This window comes from Balaenoptera borealis, assembly GCF_965194805.1.
Source record: "Balaenoptera borealis genome assembly, chromosome: 12".
Classification (NCBI taxonomy): Eukaryota; Metazoa; Chordata; class Mammalia; order Artiodactyla; family Balaenopteridae; genus Balaenoptera; species Balaenoptera borealis.
This window is the reverse complement of record NC_138869.1, coordinates 71487942-71508329: the sequence shown is the minus strand read 5'-3', so window position 1 is coordinate 71508329 and position 20388 is coordinate 71487942. Positions and strand designations below refer to the sequence as shown.

General features: G+C 45.6%; 2 pseudogenes across 2 annotated transcripts in view; one reads left to right on the top strand and one right to left on the bottom strand.

The window, feature by feature from the left end:
* LOC309607775 (small ribosomal subunit protein eS4 pseudogene) overlaps window positions 1–20388 on the top strand; it is a 33664-nt pseudogene that overhangs the window by 4159 nt on the left and 9117 nt on the right. Inside the window, exon 2 of the transcript XR_014249669.1 lies at window positions 434–20388. This exon is cut by the window's right edge and continues 9117 nt beyond it. The product of XR_014249669.1 is annotated as a small ribosomal subunit protein eS4 pseudogene (transcript). The remainder of the gene's footprint in view (window positions 1–433) is intronic.
* The window catches only part of LOC309607777 (large ribosomal subunit protein uL22 pseudogene), a 23941-nt pseudogene continuing 17827 nt past the window's right edge, over window positions 14275–20388 (bottom strand). The window contains exon 1 of the transcript in view: window positions 14275–20388. This exon is cut by the window's right edge and continues 17827 nt beyond it. The product of the transcript in view is annotated as a large ribosomal subunit protein uL22 pseudogene (transcript).

Here is a 20388-nt window from a genome sequence, read left to right as displayed (position 1 = left end):
CCAAAGTATATCACCCCATCCCTCCCTTCTTAACAGATAGTTCGGGTTCAACAGTAGCGTGCTGTTAGATAGTGAGACTCCCAGGGGTTACTGAGGTCTACTAGGCTGTTTGCACCTGCGTTAAATGTTCCCACATGCTGTACTTTATACGTCTCTCTGGTCTTTATAATTCTGTCTCACTGCAGCAGCAATTTTACTGAAGCTCTTAATCTGTTAGTGATTTAATGTGCATTTTTCTGAACATAGGTCAGGGGCATTCTCCATCCTCCTAATGTCTATAGCTCATTAGCTATATGTGACAGATTATATTTTCTGAAAATGGGCACCACAATATATCCCATCCAACATGTTCTCCTTACAATGTAATGTTGACATCATGTATGCTTTCTTCTCTTGAATCTGAGTGTGTCCATAATGTTATGTGACTTCCAAGGTCATAAAAGATGATACAGCTTCCACCTCTGGGAATGCTTATTCTTGGAACCTAATCACTGTGCCACAAGGAAGGGGAGAAACCACATGGAGAGGCCCTGGGTAGGTGTCTGACAGAGCCCCAGCTGAGGCCCCATTCAGCAGCCAACACTAATCTACCTTGTGGATGAGTGAGTGCATAAGTGAGTGAGCCTTCAGGTGAGTCCAGCTCAAGCCTTTGAGCCACCCCAGCTGAGGCCAGGTGGAGCAGAAACAAGCTGTCCAAGCTGTCCCTGCTGAGCCTGCCCAAATTATGGATTTAATGAGCAAGAGAGTGATGGTTGTTTTAAGCCTCTAAGTTTGGGTGGTATCATTCATAGCAATAGATAACTGAAAACTATGTAACTACTTTTTACTCACTGCTTAAAAGTTGTTCCATGTGACTTGTTGGTTGGAGCCCTCTGAGAGCTCTTAACCCAAAGGTGTCCTTTGTCAATTGTAAGGAAGTTCAAACCTTATAAATTATTTCAAGTTTCCTCCTGCTCTAGAGAAAACTTCTTTGGTTTCAAGGAAAGGAAGAAACCCATTCAATTTACCTCAGGAAAGGGGGGTTTAATGAAAGGACACAGGATTATGGGAATCCAAGAACAGGAACTGCTACACAGCATGGCCTCATGGGAACTGCAGCTATTTTTGCATGTGTAAAATATATGTATACATAATATATATTATATATACAAATATATACTGTATATACAAATATAGATATATAATATATATACAAATGTATATAATATATGTATTTACAGCTTTTCTACCACTCTCTGCACATATACTATATTCTTTTCTCACTACATAGTCTTAGTTATTCATCAATTCAGAAGTGGGTTGTCACATCTTTTCCCCCTTCCTAGTCCCCTTTCTAATCTCAGTCTTTATAATTCAAGTGCTGCTACTGATTCAGTACCCAGTTTCCATTTCTTGAAAAAACATCTGATTAAAACAGCTCCTCTTTGTTAAATAAGACCCCACAAAGCACAAGCATCTGGGCTAATTACACCTGAACTGACCTTGGTCAGGTGTCCATCCCAGAGCAGACAGGTGCAATTTTGAGGTAAGGAGTCCCCCAGAAAGAGTGTGGGTGTGCATCTAGTGACTGACGTCTCTAGAACACCTCCTCATTAAGGCTGTTAACTCCTGGACAGAAAATGAAAGCTGAGATGGGCACAAGCATGACCAGATACGAGTAGCACATAATCAGGAACTGGCAGCCCAGGGAAGCGTCAAGAATGAGGGAGAATGAACAAGAACCATGTCTGGCAGCAGACGGTGAGACCTACAGGCCTTGGTAACATTTGCAGGTGGCATTTCACCCTTTATGGCTCCATGGTGTCCTACAGAGTCTCCAGAGTCCAGCAGACTCTGAGTTCAAATTCTAGGTCAACTGATCGAAAAGCTGTGAGACCTCAGGCAAATTACCCTCTCTGAGCTTTGATTTCTTCTTCTGTAAAATAAGGATAATATTGCAGGGTGAGGGTGGGAATTAAATACTTAACACAGGCCTCATTGCAGCCACTCACTAAACATGAACTCCCTTGCTTCCTCCACTTGGGAGTCAGAGCTCCCTTTCCAGGTTGTGAAATGTGCTGGGACAAAGATCCTGTGGCTAGAGGTCAAAAGGTTTCTCACCCCAGTTATTCACAGCCTCAAAGGAGTTCCCTGCCTCAGGGCTTTGCACCTTGCAAAGGTGAAACAAGCCTTTATGGGTCCAGATCTGCCCTGATGGGGCCACCAGCTACACCTTTTTCTAAAAATCACCAGATTCCTAAAAATCTGCAGAACAGAGAGACTGTAGATGGTTTGGAGACATACCAAGAAATGTGCATATTAGAAATCAGTGAATAGAAATTTACAGTGTAACAGCATTGAAGCACTTGGATGGGCCCCTCTCATTTTAAGAACCTAGTGAAATTATGAAACCATCAGGCAGATCTCAGTCCCGTGAAGACTCTCACTGTCCTCAGGCAGTTCAGCAGTCTGTACAGCAGCAGTTACTAAATGTCATGTGTTGCATGTCGAATGCCAGCACCGAGGCACAGAGGCTGAGGGGAAGAGCAGTGCATCAGGAGTTCCAGGCCTGGGGTCCATTCCCAGCCTTGCTGCTGACTAGCTCTGTGTCCTTGGGCAAGTCACTTTCCCTCTCGCATCCTGGATCTCCACACCTATAAAATAGGAAGGCTGGACCAGACAGTTTCCAAGAGGCCTCAAACTCAAGTAGGGAAGAAGTGTCTTAGTGATTAAAAGAACCCTTAAAATTACCCAAACATCAGTTCAAATCCTGTCTCTTCCAGTATTAGTGGTGTGACCCTGGGCAAGTTGTTTAACCCCTATACACCTCAGTTTCTTTACCTGTAAACTGGGTGTAGTTACAGTGTAAGGTTGCTCTGAAGACTGAAGAAGATAATATGTGAGTGCATGCAACACAACGCCTTGTACATAGTAAGTTTTTGATGAATGTTAGATATTGTTGTTAGTGAATGGGGATTTTAAAATATATTTTTGAAAGCATAGCTCCATTAATCATATTGACCCCTGGGGCTCCCCAGGCCAGAATCAACAGGTTTCTGGAACATCAGAAGAGGAGCAGATACAAATTTGTACAACAAAGGCATTGCTCTCCTTCAATTAACAAGTTTCCCTTTGTTGGTGGTGGTGGGGGCCTCTTTGTAAGGCAATAATCTTGAAAGACAGGCTATGGGGAGAAATAAATGATTTTATAAATGTTTTAAGCTCCCACTCCCTTAAGTCAGCTTGGAGGACTTGACCATTAAGGAGGTTACTGTAAGCCAGGCTAGAGAGAACTCAGTAGATGGCACAGAGCAGTATTTCTCTATCTTCCCGGGAGAGAACTAAACTCAGATTCCTGGGTCACACCCCACATTACTTGATGAGACTGTCCAGGATGGGAGCCTCTGAAGGGACATTTTAAGCCAGTGCCCAGTTACTCTTGTCCGGGAAGTTTAGGAAATCCTGGCAGAGAGGGTATGCCCGCCCCTCAAGCCCTGGTGCATTGTGAGAAGGAGAAGGAGAGGGATGGGGGGGCAGTAGGTTGCGAGACTGAGAACTGACCCTTCCCTAAGGTACATAGGGGGAAGGAAGGGAGAAATGGTCCTTTTAATGAGGTGACTGAATATTTATCTGTTAGATGCAGTTGAAATGGAAGCAGACCAAGATGCCTAATTGGCAAGTTGTCCCCTCCCTTCTCAGTTCCCACTCCCTGAGGTGTGGACTCATGAGACAGATGAAATCAGTCTCAGGAAATGGGGAAAAAAAATAATAATAATGTCTTCTTTGTACATCTGAGTATCCTGTCATCAAAATGTCACACCATTGTTGTGATGAATTGGGAGATTAGGATTGACATATATACACTAACATGTATAAAATGGATAACTAATAAGAACCTGCTGTATAAAAAAGTAAATAAAATAAAATTCAAAAACAGAGAAAAGAGACACAGGGTGAAAAGCCTTGGGAAAAAACAAAGAACAGCAAAAAAAAAAAAAGAAAGGGGGCCAAGAAGGAAGGTTCTGATGGCCCTTTGGCTACCAGCAAAGCAGTCCCTGCGGAACAGTCAGGTCTCCCAGTGGGGCCTGAGAACGGGATAGAACTTTCCAAAGAGGAACTGATCCGCAGGAAGTGAGAAGAGTTCATTCAGAAGCATGGGAGGGGTATGGAGAAGTCCGGCAAGTTCAGTAAGTCAGATGCTCCCAAGGAGAAGGGCAAAAAAGTGCCCTGGGTGTGGGCACTGGGTGGCACTGCTAACAGGGAAGTCCTGGACTATTGCACTCCCACCACCAATGGAGCCCCCGAGGTGGCCCCGCCCGAGGACATCAGCTTGATTCGAGGGACTGGGTCTGGGAGGCAGCTTCAGGATCTGGACTGCAGCAGCTCAGATGACGAAGGGGCCGCTCAAAACCACCAAACCTAGTGCTAGCAAGGGGACTCTGGGTGGCATGTTTGGGATGCTGAAGGGCCTTGAGGGTTAGAAGAGCTTGAGTAATGAAGACATGGAATCTGTGCTGGACAAGATGCATGACCATCTCATCGCTAAGAACATGGCAGCAGACATTGCAGTGCAACTCTGAATCTGTGGCCAACAAGCTGGAAGGCAAGGTGATGGGGACGTTCAGCACGGTGACTCCCACTGTAAAGCAAGCTCTCCAGGAGTCCCTGGTGCAGATTCTACAGCCACAGTGCCGTGTAGACATGCTCCAGGACATCACGGATGCCCAGCATCATCAGTGCCCTTATGTGGTCACTTTCTGTGGGGTCAGCGGCATGGGGAAGTCTACTGATCTTGCCAAGATTTCCTTCTGGCTGTTTAAAAAAAAAAAAAAAAGTCACACCACTGTTGTCAAGAATTCTTCATCCGGGAGTCTCTCCAGCTCTGAAACCTTATGGGTCTAGGGTCACTCAGGAGCTAAGCCTGGTTAGGGCCCCTTTGGGTCCAGGAAGCTGCCCTTTGCCTTCAGGGCAAGAACCAGAAAACACGCTTCTAGGCTGGCTGGGAAACGGTTTGGGGGCAAGAGGCTGGAGATTAAATCTTCCCAAAGGAACCACACATAGCCACCAAATTAAAGGATAAGCCCACACAGATGGTTTTTTTTTTTTTTTAAGTAAAAAGAATGTGTTTTTGTTTGTTTGTTTGTTTGTTTTTATGGCTCTGTTGGGTCTTCGTTTCTGTGTGAGGGCTTTCTCTAGTTGTGGCAAGCGGGGACCACTCTTCATCACGGTGCGCGGGCCTCTCACCATCGCGGCCTCTCTTTTTGCGGAGCACAGGCTCCAGACGCGCAGGCTCAGTAATTGTGGCTCACGGGCCCAGTCGCTCCGCGGCATGTGGGATCCTCCCAGACCAGGGCTTGAACCCGTGTCCCCTGCATTCGCAGGCAGACTCTCAACCACTGCGCCACCAGGGAAGCCCCACACAGATGGTTTTGAGAGCATGCTTCCCTGGCCTTGGCATTCTGGGTTTCTCCAATGGTCACACTTCTCCTGGGCCAAGGGTTCATGTCCCTGGGGCTCTGCCCACTTTCTGTAAGGGATTTCCTTTTTTTTCTTTTTTCCTTTTTCTAGTCACTTCTCACACTGCCCTAGTATAGATGAAGAACCCTGAAATTCTGAACATCTAATGCTTTTGATTATTAATTGTGGAAATAATAATCATAATAAACTGAGATTTGAATCATCATTTATATTGTTTTTAAGTTTTAAAAAATTGTGGTAAAATACATATAAAATTTATCATTTTAACCATTTAAAGTATGCACCTCATTGGCATTTAGTACACTCACAATGTTGTGCAACCATCACCACTATCTAGTTCCTGAACATTTCCTCACCTCAAAAGGAAACCCTGTACCCGTTAGTCACTCTCCATTTATCCCTACCCCCCAGCCACTGGCAACCACTAATCTGCTTTCTGTCTTTATGGATTTGCCTATTCTGGATATTTCATGTAAGTGGAATCATACAATATGTGGCCTCTGGCTTCTTTCAGTTAGCAAAGTGTTTTCAAGGTTTATCCATGTTGTCATGTATCAGTACTTCTTTCCATTTTAAGATTAAATAGTATTCCATTGTATCGATGTACTATGTTTTGTTTATCCATTCTTCAGCTGAAATCCTTTATACTTTTAAAGTGCTTTTTATATACACTGTGTCTGTCACCTGATCCTCACAGAAACTGTGGGAGGTAGTCAGGGCAGGCATTACTCATAATTATTATGATTCTCCCCATTTTACAGATGAAGCGATGAGGCTCATAAAGGTAGGATTACTTGTCCAAGGTCCCATAGCTGGTAATAGCAGAACCAGAATCAGAAACCAGGTCTCTGAGTTTGAATGACCAAAACCTTTCTTGGGCAATTTGCCTTGTAATCACTAACAGTGTCCTTCCTCCAAGAAGATTATGAGTGGACACGTGCTCACTATGGCAAGGCAGGTGAGGACCAGTGAGGGTTCAACCCTTGGACAGGCCTAATTTGGTCCAGTGGCAAAGTCGGTCACTGCCTACAAGGCCTGATCTTGCCAGGCTTCTGCTCAGATCTCCTTAAGGACTCTCCTTCCATCTGTGCATGAAACATACTCACCTAGAAAGCTGTACTCTCCCAGCACCAAACCTAGCAGTCAGGGCTTCATAAATGTTTGCCAACTGAGATGTTTTAAGGGCCTAAGGGTTCTCTGATGTTTTGCTCTTTCTCCCCAGTAACTACTGTGTCACCAGTAGCAATCTCCCACTATCCAGAGCAACCCCTTGGGCCTTATTACTTGGAATGAATAATAAGCAACTAGGAGCTCTAGCTCTTTAGTACAAATGAGCAGGACTTTGGGGAGTGGAATCCCACTCCGCAGCAGTGAGGGTGTTATTCCTGTAAAAATAACAACAAAACCAAATAAAGGAAGGTTTGAAAAACTGAACAAAGCAACAAAAATGACCCATAATCTTACTGTTATTTTGAAGAATTACCTTCCACTAGATTTCCTTCCTTTCTACCTTCCTTCAATCCACCACAAAAGTAATACAAAATATTGTAATATTTTAAACATTACCTAATATCTCACACCCAGAGACAACCCTGTGAACATTTTGCATATTTTCTTCCAGTCTTTTTCAATACCTTTTTTCATAATTGCAGTTATACAGAATGTTCCATTCTGTTAGTATATATGTATTTTCTGTTACTAGTTTTCTCTAATAAAAGCAATATATGTTTATTACAGAAATTTATGGAAAAAATTACAAAAACAGAAGGAAATAAAAATTACCTAGAATGTTCCTTCCACAGATGGAAACTTTAACATGCATTTTTTTACATAGCTGTAATCCTACTGAATACAGTTTTTTTTTCTTTTTTCCCACCTACCTTATTAGCATTTCCCCATGTTGCCTCATAGTCTTTATCATTAACTTTATTTTTATTTTATTTATTTATTTGTTAATGTTTACTTTTTATTTATTTTATTTTTGACTGCACCCCGTGGCATATGGGATCTTAGCTCCAGGGATCAAACCTGCACCCCCTGCATTGGAAGCGTGGAGTCTTAACTGCTGGACCGCCAGGGAAGTCCCTTATTTTTATTTTAATTTTTAATAGGTAACACATTTACATAGTACAATATTCAAAAAATTCGAAGGATACTATGGAAAGGTTTTTTCCCACCTGTTTCTCATTTGCCAATTTTTCCTCCCACAATACCCACTGTTACCTGTTCCTTGTGGACCCTCCTCCTGAAGCACCCTTCTATGCATATCTAAACAAATACATTATACTTAATTATATTCTTTCCCTATCTTTTCATTTTTTACACAAAGAATAATGAACTATTCTCACCTTTTTAAACTCAACAATATATCTCAGAGGTCCTCCTATTTATATTCAAACAGAGCTTCCTCATTCTTTTTTTTTTAACATTTTCATTGGAGTATAAGTGCTCTACAATGGTGTATTAGCTTCTGCCCCATAACAAAGTGAATCAGTCACACGTATACATATATCCCCATATCTCTTCCCTCTTGCGTCTCCCTCCCTTTTTTTTTTTTTTTAACACCACACAGGATTCTGCTTTATGTAGTGTAGCATAATGTATTAAACTAGGCCCCATGGGTGAGAGGCAAGGTAGGGGTATGGGTACAAACTACTATCTATAATATAAGCTATTGTACAAGGATATATAGTAAAACACAGGGAATATAGCCAATATTTTATAATAACTATAAGTGGAATATAACCTTTAAAAATTGTGAGCCACTGTGTTGTACACTGGAAACTTATATAATATTATACATCAACTATACCTCAATTTAAAAAAAAACAAAAACAATTAGGGGACTTCCCTGGTGGCGCAGTGGTTAAGAATCCGCCTGCCAGTGCAGGGGACATGGGTTTGAGTCCTGGTCTGGGAAGATCCCACGTGCCTCAGAACAACTAAGCCCGTGCGCCACAGCTACTGAGCCTGTGCTCTAGAGCCCGTGCTCCACAACAAGAGAAGCCACTGCAGTGAGAAGGCCGTGCACTGCAACTAGAGAAAGCCCACAAGCAGCAACGAAGACCCAACGCAGCCATAAATAAATAAATAAATAAATTTATTAAAAAAAAAATTAGACCCCATCGATGAATATTCAAGTTATTTCCAATCTGTTGCAAACAATACTACAGTGACTAACATTGTACGTATATCATTTCACATGTGTGAGCATCCATCTGTGGAATAAACTTCTAGAAGTGGAATTGCTGGGTCAGAAAGTGAATGCATTTATAATTTTGATAGATACGGCCAAATTGCATTCTGTAGGCTAGCAGCAGCAGCATATGATTTAACCCAGTGTCTAGCCTTAATTACTTTCTCCATCTTTTGTTATCCCTATGACAGAGTTAGAACCAGCCTCAGGCATAAACCAACTTCCGTTTTTGGCCACTCGTATGTAATCTGTACTATATTGAAGGCCTACTGGATAACAGACATGTACTGTGTGTTGAGAAGCAAATATGCATAAGACAAGGTGCTGTCCTTGGAAGCTGGTCTCGGGAGCTAGTGGGGGCTGGGAGGGGAGCAAGGAGGAAGGGATATGTAAGAAGAGCCCACCAGGGCTCTGCCCACCAGGCCCTAAACTCCCAAGGAGGAGGAGCTGGGTCTGTTTTTGCTTTCCTTATCCCAGCACCCAGCAGAGCACAGGGTAGGTAGCCAGCATTCAGTATACACTGAGTAGATAAATGATTAAATAATTGAATGTCTGGTGTGGAGGAAAGGGGAAAAGGTTCTGGAGTGAGGCTATTGGTCAGGGCAGGCTTCACAGAGGAGAACAGCATTTGAGGGCCTCTTTTTTGAGGATTAATTTCACCAAAGTGAAACTCTAGTCCAGAGAGGCTGTTTGTTGGCTTCCTGACTCATAAAGAACAGTTGGGCAAGGTGGGGGGTGACACTTAGGAATGATCTGGGGGCAGATTTGAGTGGGTGAAGTTTGGGGGTCCCTCTGATAAGCCCTGGACAATGGGTATCTTCAAAATAAGGCAAAGGGGCTCATTTCGTGCCTAGTGCAGTCATGGCTCGTGGTCCCAAGAAGCACCTGAAGCGCGTAGCAGCTCCAAAGCATTGGATGCTGGATAAACTGACTGGTTGGTGTGTTTTCTCCTTGTCCATCTATTGGTCCCCACAAGCTGAGGGAATATCTCCCCCTAATCATTTTCCTAAGGAACAAACTTCAGTATGCCCTAACAGGAGATGAAGTAAAGAAGATCTGCATGTAGCCTTTCATTAAGATTGATGGCCAGGTGCACACTGATTATAACCTACCCTGCTGGTTTTATAGAAGTCATCAGCGTTGACAAGACTGGAGAGAACTTTCATCTCATCTATGACACCAAGGGTCACTTTGCTGTTCATCGTATTACACCTGAGGAGGCCAAGTATAAGTTGTGCAAAGTGAGATCTTTGTGGGGACAAAAGGAATCCCTTATCTGGTGACCCATGATGTTCGCACCATCTGCTAGCCTGATCCCCTCATCAAGGTGAATGACACAATTCAAATTGATTTGGAGACTGGCAAGATGAATGATTCCATCAACTTTGACACTGGTAACCTGTGCATGGTGACTGGAGGTGCTAAAGTGGAAAGAATTGGTCACCAACCAGGAGGGACATTCCTCGTTCTTTTGATGTAGTTCATGTGAAAGATGCTAATAGCAACAGCTTTGCCACCCGGCTCTCCAACATTTTCATTATTGGCAAAGGCAACAAATCGTGGATCTCTCTTCCCCATGGAAAAGGTATCCTCCTTACCATTGCTGAGGAGAGAGACAAGAGACTGGCAGCCAACAGAGCAGTGGATAAAATGATCTCTAGGTGACATGATTGGAAAAGTCTTTGTACTTAATTAAAGATAATACCACATTAAAATAAAAATAATAAGGCAGAGGGTATCTGAGTTGAGACAAAGGAAGAAAAGGGAGAATGGCTAGTGAAGACTACCAAGTTAGGTGCAGAGTGCAGCTGTTGTGGGGGAATGGCCACTCCCCCAGCCCTGTCCCAGACTCTGGTACACCCTGGACAGTCCAGGTTCTGCACCCCTGCCCCATCAACCAGATTCCAAAAAACTGGTCTGATGGCTTGGAAACTCCGACTGCATCCCCAGGAACACAAGTGCCCAATTCTCTCTTTGGGGAGCAAACAAGCATGGTTTTAGCTCCTCTAGTTCATTTCCTAGAATTTTAGAAAGACAGAACAGTTAAAGATTTGACTCTTACAGAAAGTTAAATACCAGCCCATCCCCCACCAGCCCATTTGTTTTACAGATGAGGGAGCTGAGACCCAGAGACGTGAGGTGGACTACCTGAGGCCACTCAGAAGCAGCGCTAGGTCTAGAAACAGACCTTCAACTCTGTATCCAGTGCTCTCTGCTCTGAACCAGGGGATGGAGGTCAGGATGGTGACCTAGATGTGGCTCTGGGGCCAGAGAGGGGAGACAAATGCAGGAGCTGGAGGCAGGGTAAAAGCCAGGGTAGGGGTAGGGGTCAGCTACCTACATCTGTTCCAGTTGCTGGGTTATAAACCCTCTAGGAATTCCAGATATTCCACTCATGTCTAAGTTCCCTCCTTGGAAGCAGGTTTGCCAACATGGGTTTCAGAAAGGCCTCGGCCCAGATAAGATAGGTGTGTCATGGAGAGAAGCAATCTGGATAAGGGAGGGGGTGCTGGACCACCAGGTTCAGGGGACCATCTTGGGAAAAGCTGTCCCAACCCTGCACTCCCAGGGGCCCAGGATGGCTTCTAGCAGTGACTCAGGGCTTGCAGGCAATATTCCTGGGAACCCAGCCAGAGCAGAGGGGTGGTAACAGGCCCAGATCCTCTCTGATTCCTGGATAGAGGGTGAGAGGCTACTGCTTCTCCTGGACTCTTGGGACATTGACTGCTCTTGGGAAGCTGATTTGAGAATATACCAGAACTTGATTTTCTCTGCATAAAATCCTTAGGAGAGTCTCACTTTGGGATTTAGCCTCTGAAATACCTTTCTGGATACCCTTTCAACCCTGGCCCACCCCCAACCAGGGATTCCTGAGGGGTGAGGGGCAAGTGCATTCCCTTCTCCTGTTGTGGACGAGGAAGGAAACAATTTACCTGCTAGAGTAGACAGAGCTGAATGAAATGATGAAATAACAAAATGATGAAATAAAAAAAAACCTACCTCTTACATCAGTGAGTGGGTATCTTCAGGTTCCTTGGCTCCTGGTAATCCTCACAGCATCCCTGTGAGAGGTTTTATAAGTCCCCTTTTACAGATGGGGAAACTGAGGCCCAGTGAAGTTATGTTACTTTTTCTAGGACACAGAGAGGAAAGTACCCAAGGGCAGGGCTCCATGGCTACTGGCCTAGACAAAGTGACTCCTCCCATTCAGGTCCTTGCCTCTACACCACCCCAGGCCTCCCCTGAACAGCTCATTGGCTTTTCAATGATAAACTCACTCAAAGAGAAACTGAACAATACTGGTAGGGGGCGGTGTTTTTTCAGATTTGAGGGATTGTAACTCATAGTAAGAAATGCATTTAACACCACAATGCAGTAACCAGACATAAATCATAGCACTTAGAATAGTTGGTAATTATTTTTTGTTTATTTACAAATAGTAAAAACAAATGGAAGTTTCATAAAATAACGCTTCCCCTTTCTGCCTGAGATGCACTCTGGCATTTTCTATTCTCTGCTATTCTGTGTCATTATTTTTGAAAAGTGCTCATGTGACTCACTAAATTGACTCCATGACCTGCAGTTCGAAAAGCACCTTGATGGATGGCAGCTGGGTTCCCCCACCCTTGTCCGCAGGTGGGAAGCGGACAGTGAGGAAAGAGGTCCGACTTTGTACACTTTGTGCCTGGCATTGAACTGTGCCCTTTGGGGACACAGGAAAAGGTACACACACCTGGATCTCACCCTTCAGTCATTTATAAGCAGAGGAACAAGACTTCCCACACATAAGACAAAGCTGACACAAATTAAAGGCAGAAAGAATTGGTGCCTCTTAAGGACTATATAAGAGCTGCTGTAACAAAATACCACAGACAGGGTGGCTTGAACAAATTTACTTCATCACACTTCTGGGGGCTGGAATTCTAAGATCAAGGTGACAGAAGGCTTGATTTCTCCTGAGACCTCTGTCCTTGGCTTGCAGACGGCTGTCTTCTTGCTGCCTCTTCACATGGTCCTCCCTCTGTACACACACACCCCTGGTGTCTATGTGTCCTAATCTCTTCCTATGAGGACACCAGATAGATTGGATTCTAAGGTACTGGGGGATAGGGCTTCAACATATGAATTTGGGGGGGAACAGTTGAGTCCATAACAAGAACCTATGTGCAGAGCACTAGCTCATGCATTTTTACCCCAGGCTGGGCCCTGTGAGCCTTATTCGTGTTTCGAACACAAGGAAGCTGGTGTTGGGAGAGTTTGGTAATGGCTTGTAGTCCTCCAGTTGACAAGTAGTGGCACAGCATTTGAGTTCATGTTCCACCCTCTCACATATTGTAGACTTTCGCATTTCATGGGAGATGATGGAGCTGGGCTGAGTTTTGAAAGGCCATCCTGCAGGCAGATGGGAGATGAGTGAGGGCAGAGGAGAGGGAGGAGGCAGTGCTTGGGCAGGACCTCATAGCTTTGTCCAGGTGGACGGAAGAGGAGATAGCTTTACAGACAAGGACAGTGAGGACTGGAAGGTCCTCCTGAGAATTCAGTCCACCCTTCCCATTTCATTGGTGAGGAAACTGTGGCTGGGAAAGGAGAGAGTGATTCAGTGCTTCCACGTTGTGTATATGTGTGTGAAAGTCTTGTCTCCTCCCTCTACTCAAGGCCAAACAACATTGTCAGCTTCTCTGTGCTCTGCGTAGGGCCCAGTATGCCCTTCAGAATAGAGATTCAGGTGTTTACTCTAGACATGAGACCCTGGGAAGGAAAGGGACAGTGGGTATGGGGGCGTCTCACTTTTATGCCTCTGACCCCAATGGTGGTGTGTAAAGGTGTACACTACACCTAAGGAAAAAGCAAGCAGTTGATAATCACAAACACTTCTAGAGCATGAGGATGTGGATTATATATACACACACAAATACATACACCTGCTTCCCACAACATACACACTTTTTTCCCCTTTTTAAAGTGTTCATGAGAGACACCCTTCAGCCAATTTGGAGTCAGCACCAGAGGGTCTTTTCTCTCTCCAGGCTCCTCTTTCCTCTTCTCCCTGCATCCACTAGAATTCTCCATGTTCTCTCATACATCTTCAAGTGAGGTTTTTGCTATAGACAAGCCTCTCTTTCTTTGACCACGTCTCAAAGTGTCTGTTATTTTTCTAAAATATTTGCCCACTGTTGGACTGGTAAATGTTGAACAACCAGCTCTCCAGGGGAAAAAGATATAGATACATCAATAATTTCAAAAGAGTCAATAAAATTGTAGTATTGGGTTGGCCAGAAAGTTCATTCGGGTTTTTCCATAACACCTTATGAAAATAACTAGGAAGAGATGAATTTTGAATATATATTACTTTTGTTTTTAATATAATTTATTTAATTATGTGTTTATATCATGCATTGTCAGCAGGGGTGAAAATTGGTTCTTGGCAGGGAATGAAAAACAGTCTTAACTCTTCTTAGGTAAATATAAAGCACAAATATACATCCAGTGCATAAACAGACATACAATATATCTGTGATATTAAAATTTCACAGGGAGGGTGGTAGGATATTAGGGGGAAAATGTCTAAAAAGTTTCCTTAGGAGGCAATAATGAACAAAAGGTTGAGAGACACTGACTCATATAGTTTAATTTTTAATGATGGCTCTGTTTAACAGCCAGCTCACAAAATTCCTGAATATTTAGCAATTGGTTCTTGCAAGCCTGTATGAGCTGGTTCCAGTACACCCCCCAGACCTGGTGTGAGGCAGGTGGGAACAAAGTAGAGGAGGGAAAAAGAACCCCCCTCTGCCACCCAAGCAGTACAGCAGGCTGGTAGAAAAGATGGCATGCAAGGAGTATTAAGACAAAGAGTCTCTGGACCCCCATAAATCAATGGGGGTCTCTATCAGCCACTGAATCTCTACCCACGACCTTGGGTCTTGGCCCATGTCATCCCATCAGATGGTTCCCCTGTCTTCCAGTAGTCCCAGGGCCTAGGCAGCATGGCAGATGGGTGGTGGCATCCTGTAGGGCCCCCCAACCCAACAGGATACAACAGGGATTTGTGCACACACCCTCACCCTTGCCCCTGAAGGGAGCTTCAGAGAATTCAAACTTTGTTTAGTGCCTCTGGTTGGGTGGTTCTGATAAAAGGCATACCTCAGGCAGGCGTGGGGAGGGGGGCGGGGGGTCAGGAAGGGAGGGGCTTGTTTTCCCATTGGGAATCAGAGGGGCCCATTCAGTGTTCCTCCTCATCAGATGTTCCTAGTGATGAGGATGACACAGCCCTCAGTGCTTGATTAGGTTGGGCCCCTGGAAACTTGGAAGGCTTTGGGTAGCTTTCAGAGCTGCCTAGGGTGGGGGTGGAGGGTTGGGGACCTCAGACATGCAGATCCCAACAGATTCCAGCATGGGGTCCCCGGTTGGGCCTTCAGCCTTGCTGTGTCAGTGGCAGAATGGGGGAGGAGGGTGCCCTCCTTGAAGCACTGACTGTGGTTGCTCTAATTGCTTCAAGGGAACCTGTCCAGAGACAGCCAAAGGCACTTTTTCTGTAAACAAGGCAGAGAGGAGACACTGGGAAACCTGGGAAGAGGAAGTTCCCTTTCTTCCCTCTTGTCTCTCCCCCTTTCCTGACCCATTAGGAAGCTAGGGTCTTACCCACTCATCCCAGAGGCTCTCTGAATCCTCACAAAACCTCCACATAGCTCCTTAGAATCTCATTCTCCAAAGGCCAAGCTGCCTCCCAAAAGGGTCAAGCCTAGAAGCGACCCCAAACAGCAACTTTCCTTTCCAGCTTTGCCTTTCCCTTTCCCTGCCCTGTAAAATAGGCTTAATCATTGCCTTCTCACTGGGTCAAGGAGTAGGAGTTTATTGGTATGAGCTGAGTGCTCCAAGACTCCCAGTCGAGGCTCTGGTGATCATCGCCCTTTTGTGCCTCCAGCTGCTCTGAGGCTTCTTTTTACAAAGGTCATTTATATGGTGCACTCCTCCACTAATTCTCCAAAGACTCACTGGGGACTTGCCCCATTCCCTATCTGACAAGACTGTTCCTATCAGTCACTATACCAGCTTGCAGCTTTGGGGGTTTTTTAGTCCTCCCTTAGGAGGCCCCTGAGGCCAGCCCTATCACTTGGAGCTGAGGGAGGCTGGGATCTACACTAGCAGAGGATGGCCAGCCTGCAGTATGATCCAGGAAGAGTTAGCCATAGGGCTCCAAACAGGTGGGCTACATGCCTGAGAGGGCTGGCCAAGGTCAGCTGGCCAAAGATCAGGGGCAGAACTTCCAGTTCTCATGCTTACCACTTCCTACCAACTCCAGAGCCTTTGCACATACTATTCCCTCTGCCTGGAACTCTCTTTTGTTTTCTTCATTTGATTAACTCCCACTCATCTGCCCCAGCCCAACCATTACTTCCTCCGGGAATCAGCTTTCTCTCATTTTCCACGTTTATGACAAATCTCTGTGATTACAGTTTTCATAGCAAAGGGATCCTGTTTATTGGACCTAACTTTTTTGGGTGTTAAAATTTGATTAACCTCCGTGTCTCCATTTGAGGCTTCCCAAGAGTAGGTTAGACAAGTTAGACAATCAGTTGGACAGCAGTAGGTTAGAGAAGTTAGACAATCGGAAATCCAGCTGCCCCCCGATTCCCCTACCTAGCAATGCTTTTTCCCCCAGATGGCAGCAGTTCATTTCAGCTGATTCCAGTTTGCATTTTTTTCCCAATATTCACAGAACCAACCTAATGGTTTCCCCTCAGGGACACCAGCACCACCAGCTGGCACCCGGTCTCCAAAGGTCTGGATTTCAGCTGCAAGGCCAACCATCCTCCAAGCTTCTAAGTTTTAACAACTGCAGCCTTTTCCCTTTGTTTCTCCAGCCCTAGGGAAGCCCTACTGCTTCCTGTGGTTGTGACCCACTGATACTTTGATATTCTCTCTTTGTCTTTTCAATTCTTCAAGTACTTAATAATTCTTTATATTAGATTCTCTCTGTTGAAGTGACTGGTGTGGTTTCTGGCTCCTGGCTGGACCCTGACTGATACTTATCAGATCCTCGAACCTGAGGCCCAAAGTGATACAGGTAGAAGAGCCAGCACCCCACACCCCTTCTTTGCCTGAACTCTAATGGGAAACAGCTGCTTCAGCCCCTTTTCAGCAATCCTGTGGACTAGAGAGGGATGTGCTGCTTGCAGGGATATCTAATCAGCCCTGGAAAAACTGGGCCAACAGCTAAACCACACAAACAAAAGAGCTGCAGCTCCACACAGAACTGCCTGCTTGGGAAAATGCCAAGACAAACAGGGTGCTCTGGGCCCCACCAGGGCTGCAGGCTTCCTGGGCCCGCGTGGATGCATCTCAAGAAGGAGGGGCTAAGCCCCCAGAGTCTCTCATTCCTGGACGCCAAGTCTTCCTTCAGTCCTTCCAGGATTCTCTGCTATAGGCTGCCCTGTTCTTCTACTTTAGAACCTTCTGGTAAACTGTGGAGCATTCCAGGGCTTACCTCCCTGGTGCATGTCAAAGGCAGTGAAATACACATGAGGAGTTTCTAAAAATACTGATGCCTGAGCCCCCCCTCAGGGCTGGTCAGAGATTCTGGTCTGGCCCCGCATTGGTATTTATTAAAGCGCTCAAGTGATTCCACGGTGCAGTCAGGATTAAAATCCACTGAGTTAAAAGAATGTATTAGGACAGCAATTCTCAAATTTGAGCATGCATCAGAATTACTTGGAGGGCATGTTAAACCATAGAATGCCAAGCCTCATCCCAGTTTTGCAATTCAGTAGTTCTGAGGCAGGACCTAAGAATGTGCATTTCTTCTAAGTTCCTGGCTGATGCTCCTGGTCTGGGGACCACATTTTGAAAACCCCTTACTTATGAAGTTGGAAGGCCCAGGTTCAAATATCAGCTCTGCCAGATGCAGTTGACTATCCACCTAAGAGGGTTTTGTGAGGACTAAAAGACATAACTTGGACAAAGAGCCCCACACAGTATGTGCTTATGATAATTAGTAGGCAAGGCTACAGAAATCTGTTTTTTTTTTGTTGGGGGGGGCTGCGTCATGTGGCTTGCAGGTTCTTGCTTCCCCAAGCAGGGATTGAACCTGGGCCCACGGCAGTGAAAGTGCTAAGTCCTAACCACTGAACCTTCAGAGAACTCCCGGCAAGGCTACAGAAATCTTGACTTATAGCATGTGACATTGAACCATCATTTTAATCAGAGCCTCAACTTTCCCCATCTGTAAAATGGGGATAATGATACTCTGGCTCAGCCCACTTTACAAGTTGAAGAAGGATCAAAGGAGTTCCCTGATGTGAAAGTGTTTTGGATACTATAAAGCCTAGTAGGAGAGTTTTATTAGAAAGGGGTCAGGCAGGCACAGCCCCATCCTGGAGCCATTAGTAGGGTTCCCTGCTCACCAAGGACATCTGAAACAGCAGCTTCACACGCTGGTGAGAGAGGAATTCCAGTGAGTCTCTACATGCTTTCCTGCTACCCTCAGATTATTCACACATCTAAGGGGAAGAGTTAGGGGGCTGTTTGCTGCCACCCCCCAGCTCAGCAGTATTTCTGCAAAGAAAAGGAATGTGGTGGAAGACAGCAAAGTTGTGCAAAGATTCCCTCCCCAGGCCTCACCACACAGTGGCCATCAGGTGCCCTTCCTTCTTGATCCTTTCTCTCCCTTTCCCATCTGCCCACCTAGGCACCTCCGCCCACCTGGCTCCATGGAGGGGAGATGGGCAAAAGCTGCACTCCCAGGAAAACTGTTCTGCTCAGGGTAGGAGCTTGTCCACTTGGTTCCATCTCTTCAACTCGCAGATACATATTGTATGTCTGCTAGTACAAGGCTAACAGGTTAGTTAATATTAATGCTTTCTGCATTTAAAAAAATACATATTTTGGAGGAATGGCCTCAAGGGGCTGAGTTGAAAAGAGCTAGGAGCCCTTGACAGTGAGGACATGAGAAGCAAGTCATCCCCCACACTGCTGGTAGGGAGGGGCAGTAGGCTTGACTTTACTCAGGGGCCGTTTGGCAGAACAGATCAAAAGCCTGAAAATGTGCATTATCTGACTTGGGGATTCAGGTCTAGGAATCCATCCCAAGGAGATATCACAAAATTAACAGCTTTTTTTGAGTCTTGGCTCTAATGGTGGGTGACCTTGAGCAAGTTATAGCCTCATCCCTAGAATGGACTTAATAGAGGCAACCCACCAGACAGGGTTGAGGAAGAAATGAGACAATACCTCAAATGCAGTAAGTGCTCACTAATATTAGTACCTTGGTTGGGGGTCCCTCAGATGTAGACCCCCAGATAAGAATTTGGGAGGTGAGCCCAGGAAGCACATGGGGCCATGAGACAGGGAGGGAAGGAAGCCCATGCAGGGCACATTTATCAAGCTCTAAACAGAATGAGCTGTCTGCTTGGGAATATTCCTGAAGTAGAGTCAGGAAGGTGAGGGATACCCGGATGTCTCTATTCCTTTAAGTCTTGCTTTTGAAATGCTCAGGACTGTCTCCACAATTCTTGTACATGAGGGAAAAATAAAGCATTCTCTGGTTTAAGCCACTTATTTTGCTTTTCTGTTACACACAGCTGAGTTTTATCCTTATCTGAAGCTGGAGGCCAGTGGCTGTCCCATCAGGAAGTTTTCCAGGGGACCCACCGTGGAGGCCCCATAACACAAGCAAATGCTGTGATACTAACATCACATTAGGGAAATGATCTCACCAAGGGTCTCTACTCACCCTACCCACCCTCTTGGAGCCTAATTAGTGAAAAAAGTTCTCCTAGGTAGGAGTTCATCCCTTTTACCCAAATCCCTGGGGTGTCTGGCACCTCCTTCCTGCTCAGAGGTGCCATGGTACCTCCCCAAACATGTGCTCCATGCACCCAACCCTTCCTACACTCTTCTTCACAACTTATCTGTTCCATGTGCCCTTCTCCTTGGTCTCTGCTCTGTTAGGCAACAGCTAGCACATCTGACAAGTGAATTGGTGTTACTGGGTTAATGTGTCACCGTCCCAAGTAGCAAATGTGCATTTTTGACAGGGGCCAGGAGGAGAAAAGGCCGTATGCCCAGAGCTGAATGACATGAAGATCACCAGAAAAACAAGAGGCCACCCTGCTGCTGGTCTCACTTCCTGTGTTCCACTCCCGTTTCCTCCTTCATCCCATCCCCTCCCCTCCCTTGGCACAGCTGACCATGGCCGCAGCTCCTACCTCAGCCATTGCCAGGTCCCCACCCTCCACCACCATTTGGCCTGAGCTACCATACTGAAAGCGAAAGGAGGAGTTGGAACAGAAAGAAAAATAATAAAACCACTGAAAGAGAAGAAACAGCTGGCAGAATACTGGAAAAATTCCCAGGCGGGAATCCCCAGCTGTCAAGGTCTATGCCTGGCTGAGGATATTCTTAAAGGCAATCTTGAAATTTGTTGTTAACATTGTTGCCAACTCACAGGAGTACCTGACCTCTGGACCCCACCCTGCCCCAGAGGGGATATATGCATGAAGTTGGAGTGGTGTATGGAGGGTCAGAGCAGAGCTAGGGAGGGAGGGGGAGGGGAGGGCTTAGGGACACACAGTGGGGGCATTGTGCCTGAGGATCCAGGCTCTTCTGGGAGTCCAGGGGACAGGACTTTCCCTGAGGCAGAACCCAGCAAGGAGAAGGCTTGGCAAAACCGTATAGCCAAGAGGGCGTGCGTGCAGGTGCAGGGAGGGGGACTCTAGGAGGCTGCCCTGGCAGCAGCC